Genomic DNA, 19,761 nt, shown 5'->3' on the forward strand with positions numbered 1-19,761 from the left:
TCACCACGACACCTTTCTTTGTGAGCCTTGATCGTTTCTCTCCACGGTTTTAAATAATCAGCCACAAAAGAGCAGACAACTTAGGGTTGGAAGGCATAAAGTTATTTTAAGTAGGATTGTTTATTTTATTTTGCAACCAAAAAACGTTTCACCAAGCTAGGAAGCAATTTTGGTGCTCGGTAGTACAAGCTCTCTTCTCTCCTAAATGCTTGTGAGAAATAAAAAACCTGGAGATGACACTGTCTTTATTTCCGGGAGAAGACTTCAAAATACGTGCCAGAAATGGACAATTCGAGTCTCCTTTCTCCACATCAAATGCAAGCTGGAAGGGGGATTAAAAACCAACCACGTGGTAGATCTGGTTTTATACTTTGCAACGTCCAGCTCCATTTATGTTCTTTACTCTGCTCAGGCAAGATTAGCCTCTAGATGGATGTGTCTGAGGGATCACCTCAGGGGCAGATCTGCATGCAGAAACCGGTTTTTGCCATGGCTGGAAGAGAGCTATGACCCAGCAGACAGCTCCATCCGAGCGGCTCCCCCAGCATCGCAGGAGCTGGTGAGCGCTCCTGTGCAGGAAGCTTTGTGAAGGCAACAGCTTGGAAGGGGAAGCTCTTCAGATCTTTTCCCCCTCCTTCTCCTCCTCCCTGGCCTGTGAGTGATTCAGTGTCCCAAACCTTAACTTTTTGTTACCACCTTCCTCCTCTTAATCTCCTTCATCTTCAACACCTCCTCCTCTATCACTACCATCTTCTCCTCCATCTGTCTGCCTCCTGGATCTCTCTCTTGTTTGCTTGCTTTCCCCCCTCCTCTTCCACCTCCCTCCCTCTCTTTCTTCTTGCCTTTTCCTCCTCTCTTTTCTTCTCTTTTCTTTCTCTTTTTCCTCCTCTTCCCCTACACGTTGTTGTTGTTGTTAGAAAGGATTCTTGCACCCCCTGGTGCTCTTGCGTTTTGTGTGGTAGGAGAGGAGATTGTCTTCTTTCTCTCTCTCCCTCTGGTTGCTCATTATTCAGAGAGAGACACAGAGGGTGAGTGAGAGAGAGAGAGAGAGACGGATATCTCAGGTCATCTGCAGCTGCAGCAAACCAGTGAAGGAGAGAGAGAGAGGGAGAGAGAGAGGGGGGGAAAAGCAGGGAAAGATGGCGATCCTCCATTGCTGAGACCTGGCAAGGAGCACATGAGACTCACAAAACAACTTCCACAACAATAACAAGAAGAAGAGCTAGGCAGAGAGGAAGAGGAGAGGAGGCAGCAGCCAGAGCAGCAGTGCCGGGACGTTCCTGTAAGTTCTTGCAATTAAAAGCCATCTCCGGTTTGGCATTGGAGAGATCATCTCTCATGTGTATATATACATACATACATACATATATATATATATATAAATAAAATATATATATATATATATTTGGTCTTTTCTGTCTTTCTTTCTTTCCACCACCTTCCTCTGAAATCCATTCATTCGGCCAAGGGAGGAAGGAGGAAGAAAGAAAGGAAGAAAAAAAAAAAGAGAGAGAAGAGAGGGAGCGAGAGCGGGGTGTTTTGTTTGAGAGAGAAGTCTCTTGCATGGAGGAGGAGAAGAGGAGGAGGTGCTGGTGGTGGTGGTGGTGGTGGTGGGAGGAGGAGGAAGGCGGTTAATTAATTTTTTGTTGTTGCATTAAAGGGGGGGGATATGGGGAGATAAGTGAGATATCAGCCGAGCTTTCGGGGTGGGGGGTGCCCGTGTGGATGTGTGTGTGTGCGAAGTCTGGATGGTGCTGTGCGTGTGGACTTGGATCAGAGACGGGAGAGACACGGAGGAGAGAAAAGCTCCGTGCTGGCACGACCCAGGCAATCGGGTGACCTCTTTCTTCCTTCCTTTCCTTCTTTCTTTTCTTTCTTTCCCTCTCGCTCTTGCTCTGCTCCTCTGTCCCCTCTGGCTGCCGTGCTCCTCGCCACTGGCGAGGCTGGTCCCTCAAGCCGGCGGTGGTGCCCCCTCCGCGGCTCTCCTGGAGTTGGGATGCGGGGGTCCCCGGCGGCGTCGGGGCTGGGGGGCTGGTGGTGCCCGCAGGAGGTTGCTTGGAGGAGGACAGCGTTCAGCTGGAGAGCAGGAGCCATTACACACGCTTCTGCTCTCCTCTGAGAGAAAGAGAGCGAGGAGGAAAGAAAGGAAGGGGAAGGAGCCCACTTCTTCTTGCTCAGTTCCCCGATGTCCCTACCTTTAAACCAGGCAAGGAAGAAGGAGCTTCCTCCCCTGCCCCTTTCTCCACCACCCGGAGCAGCTTTCTCCCTATCTCTCCCCCTCTTTCCCTTTCTTTATCTCCCTGTCCTCCATTTGCAAGCTGTCTGCTTTGGTTCCAGTCCAGGCTCCACAACACAAAGCTTCTCCTCGCTCTCACACACATGCACACACACAGTCCACAAGCTCTTTATGTCTTCTGGAGTAACCTTCTCCTTCCCCCCCCCTCCGCCGCCTCCGCTCCTCTTAGCATTGTAGTTTCTATCTTCTACACAGAGAGATCCTCCTGGAGCTTCATGTAGTTGTGATCTGATAGGATTTCTCCCCCCTCATCTCTCTCCTTTGAGGAGAAAAAGGAAAAGTTTCATTCGTTTTTCTGGTGTTTGGAAGGAGAAAGACCTTCAAGTTTGAGTGCTTTCTGCTGCTGCTTTTGTGTATGTGTCTGTGGGGGTCTGTTTGTCTCATGAAGCTGCTTGCATGTCTAAGAGGAAGTGACTAGTTTGGCAGAGAGCTGTGATCTGAGTCAGGTAAGCCATGTCATGTTCTCTAGCTCCACCAGAAAATGGAGGAGAGAGAGAGTAGACAAAGCTGAGATGGGAAGTGCTCCTAACATCGTGGATGTCTCTCCATGTTTTGAAGCTTTGCTGGCAGTAGCTGGCTTAATCATGATTTTTTCCCCTAGGGTTTCTTCAGTTTTTTCAATGTACAACATTGTGATGGGTCTTCTGTCTGACTTCATGCTATCAGGAAATGAGGATTGGAGGAAATTGCTCAGATTCTCCTTCACACAGAGAAACACATCCTCAGGCTTTTTTGCTCTTATGCTTTCATGTGGAGGTCACCTTTCGAGATATTTTTCTTTGGTTAAAGACCACAGAATTTAGGAAGGTGATCAGTTGGCCAAAGAAATAGTGTATATATGTATATATTTATAGGTTTTTGAAAACGTTTGGAGGTAAGTGCCCACAGTTTGGGGCTGCTCAGGTTCTTCCAGAGAAAGTCATGAAATGTTATTTTTCCTAAATGATGATGGTGATACCTGATTTTTGGGATTTTTAACTTCTGATTTTCAAGAGCATTCCTTCTTTTAGAAGTATTTTAAATTAAGATGAAATATTTTTCCTCACTCACTAGGTTGCATGAAAATGATACTGTGAAGCTTTTAGCAGGTTCCTCAGAGCACCATAAAATACATAATTTCTCCTGGAAAAAGCTAAGCAATTTTCACAGTTATCTTTTTTGGTGTCCTAAAATATTTTTTTTCTAAAAACTTCTGACAACATTCTTGTCAGGATTTTAATGTCATTATGGAAACCTAAGATCTTTAAAGTAAGATAGAAGTTGAAAAGGAGTTTGTCTTTTTTTTTTTAAATCCACTTTTTCATCTGTAATCATTTTGAGTAGTCTCAAACGAGTCCTCACTCTTTTTTCACCCACCTCAATTTGCACATCAGTGGTATAGTAGATGCAGTTCCTCAAAAAATTCAAACTACATGCTGAAATGCATGAAGAGGGTACAGAGCGCAGTGCTACTGAGTTTGAAGGCACAGCTCCATAGGAAGGTATCAGTAATTTTCATACATAGACCACTCTGAGGATCTAAAGAAGGAATGCTTTACATATGGGAGGTGTAAGTGGTAGAACGGGAGACCGGTGAATTGATACGCACTCCCACATGTGTACTATGAGTGGAAGGACTGGAAGATTGTAGTGACTGGTGATGAACTTTGGATCCAGATGCTGCAAGGCTAAAATCAATGTCTTTCTTTTATATTTTGCTGGAAAGAAATTGTTTTATATATGATGTAGCATACTTGGAAAGTATATTGCATTACCAGTTGTGCATTTCTTAAGTTCTGGCTGCTGCTATGTCACCCAGATTACTGAGATACTGTGGTTGCCGTCTGTCTTTCTGAAATGACACGCTTTCTGAGGTGGGCCATGGAAGATGCTATTTCAGATATGTTTAATGGTACATTTGGATGAACTAAAGAGGAAATTTAACTTTTTTTTCCCCCCGAGGTGGTATTCATTGGTGCAGTTTGCAACCTCAATACACGTCTCAATCGGAACCCACAAAAGAAAATGAAAAACTCCCTAGTGAACTTTGCTGATTTGGGTCAGATCCTAAGTGTCCGTCCCCTCCATCATGAATATATCCTTATTAGGTATCTGCCAGTATTTCAAATTGTGAATGAGACGTCAGCTCATGTGTGCTTGCATTATAATGTGGCCTGCAGATACGTTGCTCTTGAACATGGAATGAGCAATTCAAGAAAGGGTTTGAGATTTAAGCTGAGGGGGCCAGGAACACCTTCCCTGTGGTGATAGACACCTTAGAAAACCAAACGTTGTTGGAAGAGTATGAGCTGGAAGTGAGAGCGGGGTTACGTCTGTGGGGGTATTCTTTACTGTGAGACTGAAATCTCTTTAGAGCGCAGTATACTTGTTAATGCTGTTAGTTGCTGTAGTTCTATCCAGACAGACTGAAATTGAAGTTCACTTCACTATTAAAAGATTAGCTAGAGGACTTTTTTGATCTTAAAAACAGAACAAAAAAACCCAAAGCAGGTCTAAAGGAACTCTAGAAAAATTATCTTAATTCATGAGATAGTGATGACTAGCATGTTTCTGGTAATCAGTCACTAATTTCTGTGTTTGGATAGTGGATTCCAATTACTTTTGATTTGTGAGCACCCAGAAGTTTTTCATGGTGCAAGCTCTTTCAAAAGTTGCATATTCATAGCTTATTCTTCAGCGTATAAACTTATTTTTCTTAATCACTCTCCTCAAGAAAAAAAATATTAGAAATAGTCTGTGGACCACTGCCTAAACCACTAGATTAAACAATGAATTGATTTCCTAATACATTTTTGTTAGATTCATAATGCATTGCCTCGTGGAGAAATACAGCATTTAAAAGGTCACATTTAGAATTTCTTTCCATCAATTCTAAACATTATTTTGTTATGTGAGGAAAACTAAAAAATATGTTGTGTACACTCAGACTGTGAAAAATATGAGTACATAATTGGATGCTGGATATGGAAAGTCGAGAAACTGCAAGTAGAAGTGGAAAAAAAGATGATCATTTTAATTCAGTAAAGTTAAAACCAAATTTCATAGTCTTGTGGATTTTGACTTAAAGGAGGATTGATGTTTTTTGGAGACATGAGTGATTAAAAAGAGAGTTGGTAAGTGTTGGAGGAGAAATGTGTTCTACGTAGATGTTTGGACATCTGGCAGATGTTACTCTGGGCCCTAAGGAATGGACAAGGTTAATTTTAGCCGTAGAAAGGAAATGGGAAGAACTAGCATCTTATAATAATACAAGTTACAGTTTGAGGAAGGTTACTCCACAGAAGCCTAAAGATGCCTCTTGAAATTTGGAACTCACAGAAGCAGGTGTAAATGAGTTTTCCTATGGTGATTTTTGAATTATTTACAAACAACATGTGTAGATTTACGACACAAATTGAGATTGCTCTGGTTTGCTCTAACACTTTCTCTGCATGTTGTTGCAGATAAGTTCTGAAATTGAGCAGAAGAACACTGCTTTGTAGTATGAAACTGTGGAAAAAGGACTTGAAATTGTTGAATAGTTATGTAGTATTCATTAACTAACTTGCCCGATTATGAAGCTATTACTAACCAAACCTAGGGACGAAAAGTATAGCTGTGCAGTTATCCAAAAAACCCCCACTGAATTCCTCAAAAGAGTGACTTGGAAAAGGACACTGGTAGAGGAAGGCGATCTTTTGACAGATCAGGAAAGGTCTATGGAGACTAGTATGTCTTTGTGTCTTTTTGCTTATTTTGTTCCTTTTAACTTTCTATTTTACTTAACAGTAGATTGTAGTAGGAAGTGTGTGTGTGTGTGTGTATGTATATATATATATATGTATATATGCTATTTTCATAGAGATTTCTCTATTTTGAACTGAAATAATGTATTTTGTTAACTTGTTCTAGATGAAAACTCTCTCTGCTAGTGGCAGAATTGTATCGTTTGCTCAACACTTAAAGGATATGATCAAGTATGAACTTATAATTAATGACTTCAATAAGAATGTTTAACTTCATCAATCTAAATACTTGCTGTCTTTTCAAACAGTTCTTGCCTTCTAGAGTACTAAATAATCAAGCAGCCTCTCTGTGAATTTTTTTTTTTTAATGGAAACCTTTCAGGTGCTTAGGAGAATATCATATGGGCCCATAGGACTTGGACAGGAGTCTACAAAGTGTTAATTGAGGAGGGAATGAGGAGAACTCCCACCTTACTCTTCAGTGAGTGAGAATAATTTTGAAGGAGTGTGATAAGAATGAAGGCTGTTCAAATATCCTCTAACCTCTTGGAGAGAGGAACTCACATTCTTTAATCAAAGAGGTGCTGGAGAAGGTGGTGTGATGCAAGTCTTCAGCTGCTGGCAGAGACACAGTTAACATTGTAAACGGTTGAACTTCAGCATGGCACTTCTCCAAATGAGTTGACTGTTGAAAATAAAATGTTCCAGAAGAACTGGGAGAACAGGAAAGAAGTTAAAATAGCATGGTTTGTATGCCAGTGCTGAAAGAAGAAAAGGGGGGAGGAAGGGAGATAGCTCAACTTATGATAATTATCTTGTTGGTTGTAGTGAAAAGGCTTTAATAGAAGTTTCCAAATGAGGGGACTAGATTTAATAGAATTCAGTCTTCATTTATGTCCTGAGTTTTGGAAGTATTCTTCTGCTTTCTGCTTGTGTTTAGGAAGTTGAACACATGGGTAAATAAAAAATCACATGAGATTATTTTGGATTTTGTTCCATTTTGTCCTTTTAACTTTGGAAACAATACCAAAGATCTAAAGTCTGCCACTCATCTCTTGAGTTTTGTGAAGCTGTGCCACATGTTGCGGTATGAACACAGCTCTGAAGGGGTTTGAAAGATGGCTTAAGAGGTGGGAAAAGGGGAATCTTTACTGCTAGTATATTACATTTGAAACAACCAGGCTTGTGTAACGCTTGCTTAATCACTGTTTGAAGAATCTTTTCTTTGAGCAGTGTTTGGAGAAGAACCTTCCCTCCACCATTGGTGCTTGTAACCACTTTGTAGTCATTTTTGAAACCCTGCTTAGCAGAGCATCCGTCTCAGATATAGCAAGAATGCCATGCCTCTTATTTCCCATTGATCGAAAAACCTCTTTGTTTTTGGGTAGACTCTTGAGATGTATGGTAGGTTTTTGTCTGGGGCTAAAAGCAGTTTTTTGAGCAGGGTATGTCAAGGTTCCTCAAGGAAAACAGTCAGTATAAGTTTATTTGATACTTTAAATTTAAAGATGGAAATGAGACATTTCAGGATGTGCAATCATCATTCTAGAGCGAAGAGTCAAATACAGTCTTTTTAAGAATACATATTTAATAACGTCAGCATAAAGAGCTGTAGGCACAGCATCAATGTCATGAGTGATTAGGGAGGACTTACTGAGAGCTTATCAAGGTAGCAATCATTGCAAGGCCAGAGTGGTGAGGACAAATAATTCAAAGAAAACCCTTGATTCGCTGGGCTACTCTTATTATTAATAAGTTTTAAACCAGTTAAATCAAGAATCCAGTCGTTAAAGCATGCTGCTTGTGTTTTCATGGTGGAAGATAAAACAGTCTACAGGACTGTGCAGAAAAGGGGAGAGTTATTTCCTGCATTTGTGAGAGGAGAAGCTAGATGCTTGCATTGTGTGCCTGTATTTTTCCTTCTTCTGTCAATGCCAGGAATATGCAATTAATAACTTGATAGTCTTTTAGGTAATGGGTGATCAGCAGCACTGGACAGTATATCTGCAGCACTTGTTACAGGTACAGCCTCTCTGCTGACCTGAAGATTAAGAAGTAGGATGTTGAGTGATGGTATTACTGCTGCTAATAAAAAGCTCTGGAAAGGGGCCTGAGAACCCCAGCTGCTGCCGTGGTAGAGGAAGTCAGGCCTTCAAAGGATACAAGGATTAGAGTGTTAGGAAAAGTAAATGGTAGCATCAGCACAAGTAGAAAATAGGCAGAGCTATTCAGCAAACAGAAAAGTAGGCTAAGGCATGCCATAATTATGTGTAGTGGAAACTTGCTGCTAATACAGTGATTGCGTGGGGTAGAGAGGCAGGAGAATGATTTTTCAAGACAAAACAAAGCAGACATTGCAGAGAATGATATGGGAAGACTGAGAATTCAGTGTGCTCGTGATAATGTGAAAGAGAAGACTTTGTTTTGAAAGACGCTAAAAATGGAATCTTCTGATGTACGTGTGGTCACTGTTTCCATGGCCTTGTGGGACAATAGGGTCTTCTTTGCACTGCCCGAATGAGCAAACTCTTCCTTCCTGCTGGTAGTTGCTAAGGTTCAGATAGTGCTGCTTCTGGGTGGTAACAGTGATTGTGGGAAGAAGGCATCATAAGATACTCTTTCTGGGAAGAAGATGGGTCATACTGCTGATACACAGCAATCTGGCCTGGTCAGTTGTCATGCAGATGAATTCAAAATATGGCAGCTATTTATCACAGGAGTCACAAGAGCACTTCCTTCCCACAAATTGTCCCCAGATCTTTGATTGCTGGCGAAGAAAAAATGGGAATAGGGGAAGGTGACACCTAAAACCTGTGCTCCGGCAGCCCGTTTTGTCACTTTTCCCCTTGTTTATCAAATAAACAGGGTGGATAAGCGAAGACTATGTGCTGGAAGATTTGGGTCAAGAATGAGTTTGAAATGCAGCGTAGTGTATATACCTTCTAATGACTTGAAAGTTGGTTGACTAGTTGAAGACTTTAATGTCTAGCTGAGAAGGGGGTCATTAATAAAGGGCAGGCTGCAGTCTGAAAGTCAGAGTTCAGCTGCCTGATGATAATGATGCTCAAAAAACATTATTTTTTCCTCTCTACTTTCCTCTTCTTCTTAATTTTAAATCAGCAGCTCGAGCAGTTCCATATTTCCTATGTCAGGTTAGGCAGAAGTTCTAGAGTGATTGGTGAAGTTGGTTAATGTAGGAGTTGGTTGGTTGAAAACTTCTTCCTCCTTTCCCTTTATTTATTTTCTTTTTTTTTTTTTTTTTTCTTTTTTAACCAAGTGGACACTCCAGTGCAGGCTAAGCTTATGAAACTGCTTGGAGGAGTGCTGGTCTTGTGGTGTGTGCTGTGAATCAGGCTTGGGTGTTTGTCTCTTGTTTTTCCAGAGACAACTTGTGCTATTTCAGCTACATTGCTTCTGGTCAGAACTTTGAGAAGCCCTTGAATACTTGTTTATCTTAACTTAGACTTGGATTCTTCAGGTTCTGTCAAACTCCGCTGGATTTGTGGGCATGTGGCTCTTCATAACTGGGTTTTAGGGGGCTCTGACCAACCACTAAAGAGACCAAAGAATTAGTGGTCAGCTCTGGAAATCTTACTCTTAATTTTTTGAATTCCTTCAGTCACCCGTCCCTCTACCCAGTAAAATAGACATAAATAGGATTTAAGAGGGATACTAGGACTTAAGACCTTGGTACTGCCTTCTGTGGCTGTGTATGTTGAAACAAAAGAATATATAGAGAAGAAAAAAACAGAAGCTCCTTCTCTGTGAAGTGGTTCTGGTCAGTGAGAGTAGGGCAGATCTCATCTACTGTTTGCAAATACTTGGAGATCTAGGACTAGTGATACCTGGTTTCTATGTCACTTTGGTCATTCCGACTGATCATTTGTTCTCAGATATGCTGTTGACTGTGGTGAGTATGGAAAAGATACGAAGTATCTGTATAGTTTATTTGGTAATGCAGTAAAATCTGGGAAGGAAATGGCCTTAAGGAGTCCATCTTCCATCTTCTTCTGTGTTGTATGACAAGTGGTACTGCCAGAAAAATAAATAAATGATAACACATACGGATTAGGAAATAATTTCTCTCCTTACTTGATTGGTCTCCTCTCTTGCATTTCAGTTTTTTCCTTCCTTGTCTACAGTCTGGGTGGCTTTGCCTACAGGATATTGAACCTCCTGCGCTGGTGGGCTCTGAAACCATGCCTCTATTATGCCCAGCTAAATAACTTGACAAGTGTAAAAATGTTAACAAATGGCTGATGGAAAATTGAGAGCAGCCAGACAGCTCTCAGTTAATTAGCTCCTGACTGCTGGATTGTTACTGCCCTCTCAAATAGCTGTAGCTTGCAGCCCTGCAAGAAAGGGTTTGGGTTCCTGGCCAGGAGTGTATCCCCAAAGTTGCTTCTTGTAACCTGAAGTCCGTGTGGACCGGTTCCTTTTGGTTTAACTGACCTTTTATCTTTGGTGGGGGAGGGCAGTGGGAAGAAAGCGTATCGGCTTTCAGCTATGTCAGGTCATATGGAGGTCAAGTTCTCTTGTCTGCGATCGAGCATATGGTGTAAAACAGCACTGCGTGTGATAGCACCAGGACCGAGGGAGAGGAGGACCTTATCAGGCCTTCAGGAGGTAAATATGACCGAAGGCCATCGTGTGAATCAGCATATATGATGCCTCTTGGCTCAGGGATTGCAGGATTCATGTATTTAACCCTTCGGGGGTGCTGGCTCCTGGGGTGTTTCCAGGGCCCTGGTCTGGCTAGGTTGAGAAGGAGCTGCTGTTTCTCAAGAGCTTGCAGGTTTCTCCTGCCAGGTTATCTGGGCACATGTGAGACCTTCTGAAATTCCTGGCTCCAAGGGCATATTACTCACTGGAGCTGCTGAAAGAGTGAGTCAATATATTTGGGTCTACCAGCCACATGAATAAATGAGTAAACCTGAATTATTTTTAAATGATCTGATTACAGAGGTGATAATGTACTACAATGAATTTTCCATTCCACGCCCTCTCCATAAATGTTCTGCTCTATTTCCACCTTGGGGATATGGGGGGGGGGGGGGGGGAGGAATAAAAAATTTTCAGTGTGCTGAGCTCCCAAGGAACCACATTAAAACTGCTGAGGTCACACTCAGAAAATGTCTTTCAGACCAAAAGCCTTGAGTCAGAAGTTGCTTGGCAGGATGACAGGCAGGTTGACCAAAGGTTGCGTGTGGTGTTCTCTTGCAAAACAACACAAAATGGTCGTTGCCCTCCATGGTTCTTCAGTGCTTCCAGAGGTTCATCCATGTTACATCAGTCGTGTACAGGAATATAATTTGCTTACTGGTGTTCTGGTCTTATCTCTGAAGATACTTATTTTAAGAATTCATGTCTACATAGGTTTGCTAATACTGTACTGTAATATCAGATGGGCTGCTGAGACCTCAAGGGGGTGAGCAATCTATTTTTAGTGTGTTTGAAGGGTAGATGATGTTTCAAATTGTGGAATGACTTTCTGGGGGGCCTGTTACCATATACTGAAGTTTTGTATGTCATGGCAGTGGAGGCCAGTCATATGATGATGAGGTAGTAACTTAAATGGGACATAAAAAAAAATCCTACTCTTTGGGGAAATTTTAAAGATAGATGGAGCTAAAATGCCACATGGTCTATTCTTATACTTGTTTCCTTGATATGCTGGAGACATCTAATCCTCTTTACAGGTGAAATAAGCAGCCTGCTTATGGGCTGAAGGCAGTGCCTGCTGATCTGTTGACATCCAGATTGGAGGGTTATTCGTGTCTGAGTAAGAATTTTAATAATGGATGACCAAAAAATATCTTTTTTTTTAAAATTCCTAAGTGATGTGAAGAAGATGGTTTGTGATCTCCTACACCAGAACTTAGTCACGGGGGAAAATGGGATAATAGCAGCGCTGTCCTATTTGAACACAACTGATACCCCAAACCTGCAGAGACTGAGAGCTTTAGTTTGAGAAGATTGCATCTGACAATGCGTGCTTGCAGGAATCTGAACAGTGAATCCAGCCTTGCTTTGGAGGCACTGCACTGTAGTGGTAGCCATGAAGAACAGATTTTAATGATTTATTATGGTTAGATTTTATATGGTTTGGCTTCCTATTTTCTTTGGAAGGCAGTAAAGCTGCAACTTTTACAGGATTCTTCTTACATTCCTGGGATTTTGTTTTGTGTGCAGGCATGTATGCTTTATTTATTTATTTAATAAATCCTCACTGGCACTGTTAGAACATTAACAAAGGCTTTTTAATAGGTCAGACCTCAGCTACCATTGCATTCTCTTGTTACTGTAGCACATTTGGCAGATGATAGAAGATGGGGGCTAAAGGCCTTTACCCTGCAAAAGCTTATTCATGTGAGTAGTCCCTATGATCTGATTTTCAGTTTCACTGCAGCTACTCCTGCGAGTAACATTTGAAGATCAAATCCTTAGCTGCATGGACTGATTCTTTTGGAGTTTTCAGGGAGGCGTTTGGAAATGGCGTCTTAAATAGAAGATGTCCTCAGCTTTCAACACCTACCACCTACATACGTGAGATGTTCATTTGTGGTTGCATGCGAGGGCATGCATGTGAGTTCATTTGCAAGAGCCAACGAGTGCTAATGCACTAGATAATTCTTTCACCTCCATTCATGTGCTCCTTTTTCTTTTCATTCTCACTCTTTGCATTTTGAGGGAGGGGAGTGCGCATGTGATAAATACTTAGGCTAGACTTCGGTTATTGCTGGCATGTCCCTCAAGTATGATTTCATGCGAGTTTGGGAGTGTTCTGGTGAGAACATTCATGTTGCTGGGCTGTCTGCAGATGATGTTCATGCCTTTTGGAGCCCATTGCTAACTGTGGTGTTTTTGGAAGCCACAGCTTTTGATATGTTTTTTTTCCATGAAGGCATTGGTTTGAGTGGTAATAGATACTGATGTGGTAATTACCATTTCAAGACAAAGCTGCTTTAGATCAGGGAGCATGCAACCTAGGCCCTTTTACAATGAGACGAGTGTATACATGTGTGTACATAATGCAAGTTGCTATCCATGTGGTTCATACTGCTATGGAACTTCATCTGGCAGATCATTTAAATATTTACTCCAAAAGATCTTGTTCTCTGTTGGTGTGAAGCAGCATTTCCAGTTATTTTTAGGTCATTTTCATCTTAGCAAGCCTGCTGGAGATAAACCAGACACAAGTGCTGTAAACTGTCCCTGCGTTTTGATAGAATTAAATAAAATAAAGTTTGATGGTGTGGTCCCAAGGGGAGAACGGATCATCTGGTTAACAGAAGGTTAGGCCGAGTAATACAGTGCTGAGAGTGCCACAAAGCAACCCAAAATATCTGGTAATGTGTCCAGTTGCTGTATGTATTAAGCTTTGAAATGGTGCTTTCAGATCTGCAGAGCCAGCAGTTCTGTTACCACTGCTGTGACGCAGGAGATAATTCTGTTGGGCAAGCATCAGCATGGGGGTGGATCTACAGTACAGGATGTGTAATGTCAACATGAAGCATGGGAGCTGGCAGTAAGAAGGAAAGCAGCCATTTCATGCCAGTGCAGGAAGCCTAAATAGATTTTTCCCCTCTGCATCTTGTCCTTTTATGTTGCTTTCATACTTGATATTAAATGATTACCTTCTGCTTTGTCATCTGAAAACTTCAGCCCAGCAGGGTTTCATTTCTTTCTCTTTTTGAACCTGTTTGTTTTTTTAAACAAGTGAAGTGCACTCCAAAAGCATGTCTGATGGATTATGAAAGGATCTGGGGGGAGGCTGAAGGGCTAAGCAGAGCGGGAGAAAGAGGAGTTCAGTCATGTGAAAGTCCTGAGCTTCAGATGAAGTTTCATTGTAGATCCTTTTGGCTGTAGTGCAGAGACAGTTTGTTCAAAAGCTGTAACCATTTGAGAACATTGTACTGCAGCTGCAAAATGAAGAAAGATACGAAGTACTGCAAGTGATATCTCACAGACTTTGCAATTCTTTAATTACTAAGAAGCTATAAAAAATATTACAATTGTTTCTGCTTTCTTCTTAGCAGGAATGCCCTATTGCCTATAATTTCTTTTTCCTGTATGGTTAAAGCTAGTAACAAACTACCAAGGCACCATTATTTTAAGAGCCAAATATTGTTACGTAAATGTCTAAATCTGCAGAAGAAGAATTCCTAAGTAATCTTTCTAGGTATTCTGTGGATTCTTGAGCCTTAAAAATCCAGTGATTTGACTACTCTCAGTCCAGTCATAGACAGGTCTTTTTCTGTATTGCTTTTTTTTTTTTTTTTTTTTTGGTAAACTTTTGGAGACATCTTCCTGTAGCTGCAGTCAGGGAAGCTCCAGAATACTAGAGCATACTCAGTGAGGGCCATGGCAGAGCTGTGCTTCATAATCAGAGCTCTCTCAATTTCTGTTGCCTGTTCAGCAGGATTTTCAAAGAATAATATTACAGCTGCCCTTGAATGAATCCTTGTCTTAGATGCTGTTCTGTGGTAGCCCTGCAAAGGTATGATTTTCTTCAGATGTTCCTCAGAGCTGGAGTGGGAGTGTGGGAGTAGTCAACCCACAGGTATGTTTTCCCAGTTGCAGTTTGGTGATGGGAGGAGGGGATGCATATGAAACATAGCTTGTCTGTGAAGACTGTTTGATTTCTTCTGCAGTAACTTCATCCCTACAAAGTTCTGCTTGCTCCATTGGCCCCATTCAAGAAATTTTTTTGGTTGAAGCTATAGAAGTCTAGCACTTCTGCATAGGGTACTTGCAAATAAATGGCACTGAAGAATTAAATGAAACTTGAACACAATCTCCCAGGGCCGAACTTTTTCTTAGTTATGTAGATAACTCCATGTTGTGGTAGCTGTTTGAGGATCAGAAGTATCATGGGTGCAGTCAAATGAAGAGACTTTTTTAATAAGGTATGGTTGTTCTATTGTATTTGCCCATATAAGTTCCCTTGCAGGTTTTATTTTCCAGCAGCTGGTAACCTTGTGGTGTTTCTAGTGGTGTTGGACAGTTTCTAGAGCACATTGGAGAACTTTCATCCGAAATGTTTCTTCATATGTAAACGATTAATGCTTCTAGATTTTATCTACACCTTTTCTCATTCATCTCTACGTTACAAAGAAAATACATTGTCCTTGACTTTTTCATACCGAAAAAGGTGCTACTTGCTGAAGATAGTTTATTATAAATAACTACTAAGATGATAATCTCACCACAGCAGGCTTGGCAGCCTTCCACTGAGTTAGCCTGTTTCAGCAAGGAGCTGTCGCTTGAGATACAAAGCAATCTGCAGGGACATATGATCACACACACACAGAGTTTTTCTCTGTCATCATGGATGCCTCATCATTTCCTGTGTCTGATAATTAGAAATTGGAATTATTATCTAGGAGACCAACAGGATCTAGACCAGAAGGAAGGACATGAGCTCCCAACTCTTAAGTATCAGGTGATAGGGAAGTTCTTGATTTTGGAGATCTTGGTAGGAGAACGTCTGTTGGACATGGGTTCTCTGTTTTGTTTTCTTTTGTTTTGTTTTTGCCCCAGTAATATTTGGCAATGGATATCTTCCTGAGCGGTAGCTACTCTTAGGGAAACTCTTGATTTATGTATGGTCACAGCACACTTTCCTATAAGAAATGGTGGAGATAAATAGACCGACTACTGACAATGAAAATGGTGATGTAGAGAGAATTTTTATTTTTTTAGCTTTGTTTGGATAAATAAAACAATGACTTCAAAATCTCTGAATGCTTGGTTTTTACAGAAATATTACCCAAAGAAAGACTATGACTCAAAGAGATAAGAGTCTGTATCTGTTTTTCTGAGAGCATCAGAAGACTGGTGTTAGTATCTTTATATGTTCAACTTCAAGATTTGGTTGTAGTCACATAGCTTGATGGTGACTTACTTTGAGTCTGAGAAGGTGATGCTTCTTTCTGGTACATGGCTCTTGAATTATCTTATTACTGCAGCAGTTGTGACGGATATCAGTGACTGCTGTGTGCAGAATTCCAGAAGAGTGTTGGCAAGTTCTGTGTTATTTATTTATTTAGAAACAATTTGATTAGGCCATCTCTACTGCTTTTGGAGTAGGCCATCTCTACTGCTTTTTAAAAGTATAATGAAAGAATTGGAACTTTGTCTAACCTTGGTTAGGATGTTGTTCCTTGACATCTGATGCTTTTCAGAAGCCCAACAAATTACCTTTCAAACCTGGGCTCCTATGGTTCTTTAAAGATGTGGAATGTAGTATTTAATGAAAGTAACCGATAAGGCTGAGATGGAACAAATGAAGGTACCAACAATGGTGTTGATTTTTTTCTCTCTAATTTGACAGATCATGCTAAATCCTGCATGTATCTCAAAAAGATCAAGGGAAAAAAACAGAATGTGAAGAATTTCATCAGATACTGACTTACAAGCCTTAATAATAATCCTTTTTTGCAAACATGACAAGTGTTTGGAGTTGACTTTCATCTGGGAAATAATTTGCCCTTCTCTGAAAGGGCAAATTGGAAAGAGGCAGACAGATGGTAACACTCTTTGTCCAGTGATGGTATCCCACCCCACCAACTCTACAAAGGCAGATTCCTGTGTTCTCTGCTGAAATGGTGGGATGAGTTGTTTTCTCTGATAAGGTGAAGGTTTTACTGGAACTGGTTCCTGATGTTCACTGACCCACGCATGTTTGTGGAGTGTTCTTCATCTCTTAGCATCTGACCTAGCTGCTTTAGGGATGAGGTTGGCTGTTCTCAATCTGTTGTTTCCAGAAGCCGTCTAACTCCAGTGACCTTGTGGCTTTAAAGAAAATCCCATGGAACAGTTAGTTTCAACCTTAGTGAAGGACACATTCTGAAGAGCTAGCTCATTAAGCTAGCTTTGAAGGGTGTGCTCTGCAGAGCAGCTTCCTGTTATTTGGTTAATGGTTGACCTAGTTCTATTGCCATATGCTTCCTGGAACTCATTCTAATATAAAATATGTGCTAAAGCAAGACTGGGATAATAGCAGGAAAGTCAAAGCCTTTATGAAACAGAAATCATATAATGCTGTTGCATTTTGGAGGGTATTGTAGTTTCAAAAAATGGCAATATCTTCATGGAACTGTATTGATTCTGATTGCAAACTCAGGAGCATTAATCAGATCCATTTATGTATTTTTTTCAGCCTGGCCTTGTACAAAAGGTTTGTATCAGTAATTCTTTGTGCAATGTGTGTGAAGCTAATGTTAGAGAGTGCGGTACTCGGAGTCATACTATAGCTGTGAGGAAAGATTAGATTAGATTTGGTTAAAGGCAGGACAATTTTTTCCCCCTGTGGTAGGGTTTTTCCATTGCAAACCATGGATTAGCAAATCTTTTTCTGTTTAAAGCCTGGCTAGAAGCCAGAATAGAGGATTCAATCTTTTACCTGGTATCACACACAATACAGGATGCATACATACACTTAGGCAAAAATACAAGAAATTTGGAGGTAGTAAATCAATTTCAACCTCCAACGTGAGTGAGTACTTTGTGACAGACTGAAGTTCTGGAGAACCTATAGGCTGTGTTTTCTCATTAATATGATTTTCTGTCCTAGGAAAAAGGAGGGTATGTGATAACAATTGTTTCATAAGTAGTGTGCATTATGGTAAGAGAGGAGAAGGGAAAATTAAAGCCATCCTTGGTAATCTTTTGACAGCTCATGACCATATCATTTATTATTCTGTTGTCAGTGTGGGAAACTGAACTGCTTACCAGACTTACTGCTCTGAGTATTTATATAACCTGGCAGTGGCTAACCTGTGTCTCTTCGGTTGCAGATGGCTTGCGGGCAATCCAGGTGTGAGTTCTGGGCGAAGGTATGTCATGACAGCATTGAGGGCTGCTGGGCCAGCCAAATTTGTAGCTGTGAGAAGAAGTGAGCTGTCGGGGTCTGTAAGGGCAGCTTTTGCTGATCACTACTGAGGGGTGCATATCCTGCAGAGAAGTGGTGGGATGTCTTGGGAGCCATAATCATCTTGCACCTAGCAGTCCTTTGACTCGAGGTCCTTTGAGTGCCTCTCACAACTCTGGGCCAAATGAAAATTTTATCATCTGATCTGTTTAGGATACAAGTCATCACCGAGTTTTATACAGTTTCACCCTCTGGCTTCCTCAGTGCCTAACACTGAGTTGTACATTTGTAGAACTCCTGAATTGGGGAAGGAGGGGAAAGAACCAAAACATTTTCAGTAGGACACAATGTGTTGTGTGAGCTGTAATCATATTGGTCATGAAAAAAATCTCTGCTCTGGGGACTGACACAAGCACATCTATTTGTGCAACCTGATCAAAACAAAGGATAATGCTACTGCTGCAAGATCAGACAGATCTGACGCTTCAGCAGGCTGAGCAAATGAATGGAGGAAGTGGTCCGCCTCCTCTTATCCATTGTCTCAAAGATGCAGACTCATAGACAAGAAAGGGCGGTTGAATAGTGCTTCTGAGGGAATATGCTGCTTTGTGTTCTGTGGGAAGACAGCAAGCAGGAGTTCTGGAAGTTCTCTGTGTTGGCATGCTGACAAGCTTGTAATAGGAAAGTGTGGCAATGGACTACTGGTACTGAACAAGTACTTTCTCTTCCGTGGTTTGCCTAGAAGATCTTAACTGTTACTAGGAGGCTGATGAAATGTTCCAGGCTACATTATGGGACAAAGCCTGTGTTGAGGGAAGCTCAGTGGGTGTAGAAATCCAGTTAATTCTGACCTGCTAGTAAAGAGTGATTTAAGACTTTTTCTGTACCTGAGGAAATTCAGAGATCTTCTTCTTCTTCTTCTTCTTCTTCTTCTTCTTCTTCTTCTTCTCTGTCCTTCTCTCCCCTGAATAACTCATCTTTATATTCTGAGATACCTCTAAGTTGTGTTTGTGATGGCATTTTAACAGATGGAGAGCTGAGTTGATCAAATTCCAGAGATAGTCAGAATCTTCTTCTCCTTAGGAGTATCTTTCTGGTTTTCTTGCTCCTGTTGTCCTAGCCAAATTAGCCCGAGTGGGATTTCAGCAGTAAACTCCTATTTTAAAGGAACAATGAGGCTGAGGAAGCGTGGGAAGTGAGGGAGCAGGAGAAGGATTTTTGATAAGTTTAGTAGAATTAAGGGTTGCCTCATGTTACAGAGCTGAAATATTTGACTTTCAGCCTCGAGGGGAATTTCAGCTGGGAAATGAATCCATTAAAGGGAGAAGCGTAGAAGTCATGGCAGTATGATAGCTGGGTAGATCTCTGTATGTTACCTTTTTGCATGGTCATTGGGACTGGAAACTGTTAAGAGTTAGGTTTCTTATGGTCAGGAGGTATTCATACATAACCAGTTTCCTTTTAAATGAGAAATGCAAGTGACCCTTGTAGCAGGACAGAGAATCAGATCTGTTGGTTGCATATTGGGACCAAGATTGGTCTCTTTTGGAGAGCTTGACTACTTCATAGAAAACAGACAGGTGTACTTGGGCAGTATACTTCAAAGGTATCAGGAACACACTGCTTAAATGCCTGTATGCTTCTTTAAAACCAAGCTTTTCTTGGCTCAGGGACCATAGCTGTCATTTCTATAGAGAATGTACATTTTTTCCCTTTTTCAAGTTGATAGTGATAAGATTGGTGTCTGTGATAGCAGAGAACCATCTTGGTGATTGATGCAAACCCTTCCATCCTTTGTTCCCCAGCATACTGCCTGGAAGGTTATGTCGATTCTACCAAGAAGTAATTAGTTCCAGAAGATCCTG

The 19,761-nt window shown here is 41.3% G+C and overlaps 1 protein-coding gene across 5 annotated transcripts in view; it reads left to right on the top strand.

The window, feature by feature from the left end:
- Positions 1-667: 667 nt before the first annotated feature.
- ZNF462 (zinc finger protein 462) overlaps positions 668-19,761 on the top strand; it is a 91,072-nt gene continuing 71,978 nt past the window's right edge. For 2 of the 5 annotated variants that reach the window (XM_068927208.1, XM_068927209.1), the window contains exon 1: positions 669-1,282. The gene's annotated coding sequence lies outside the window, so the exon portion shown is untranslated. Of the gene's footprint in view, positions 1,283-1,541; positions 1,587-1,928; positions 2,743-19,761 lie in introns of those variants that run through there. The other 3 variants (XM_068927204.1, XM_068927207.1, XM_068927205.1) reach the window with 3 other exon arrangements.

Source organism: Struthio camelus, chromosome Z (genome assembly GCF_040807025.1).
Source record: "Struthio camelus isolate bStrCam1 chromosome Z, bStrCam1.hap1, whole genome shotgun sequence".
Lineage (NCBI taxonomy): Eukaryota > Metazoa > Chordata > Aves > Struthioniformes > Struthionidae > Struthio > Struthio camelus.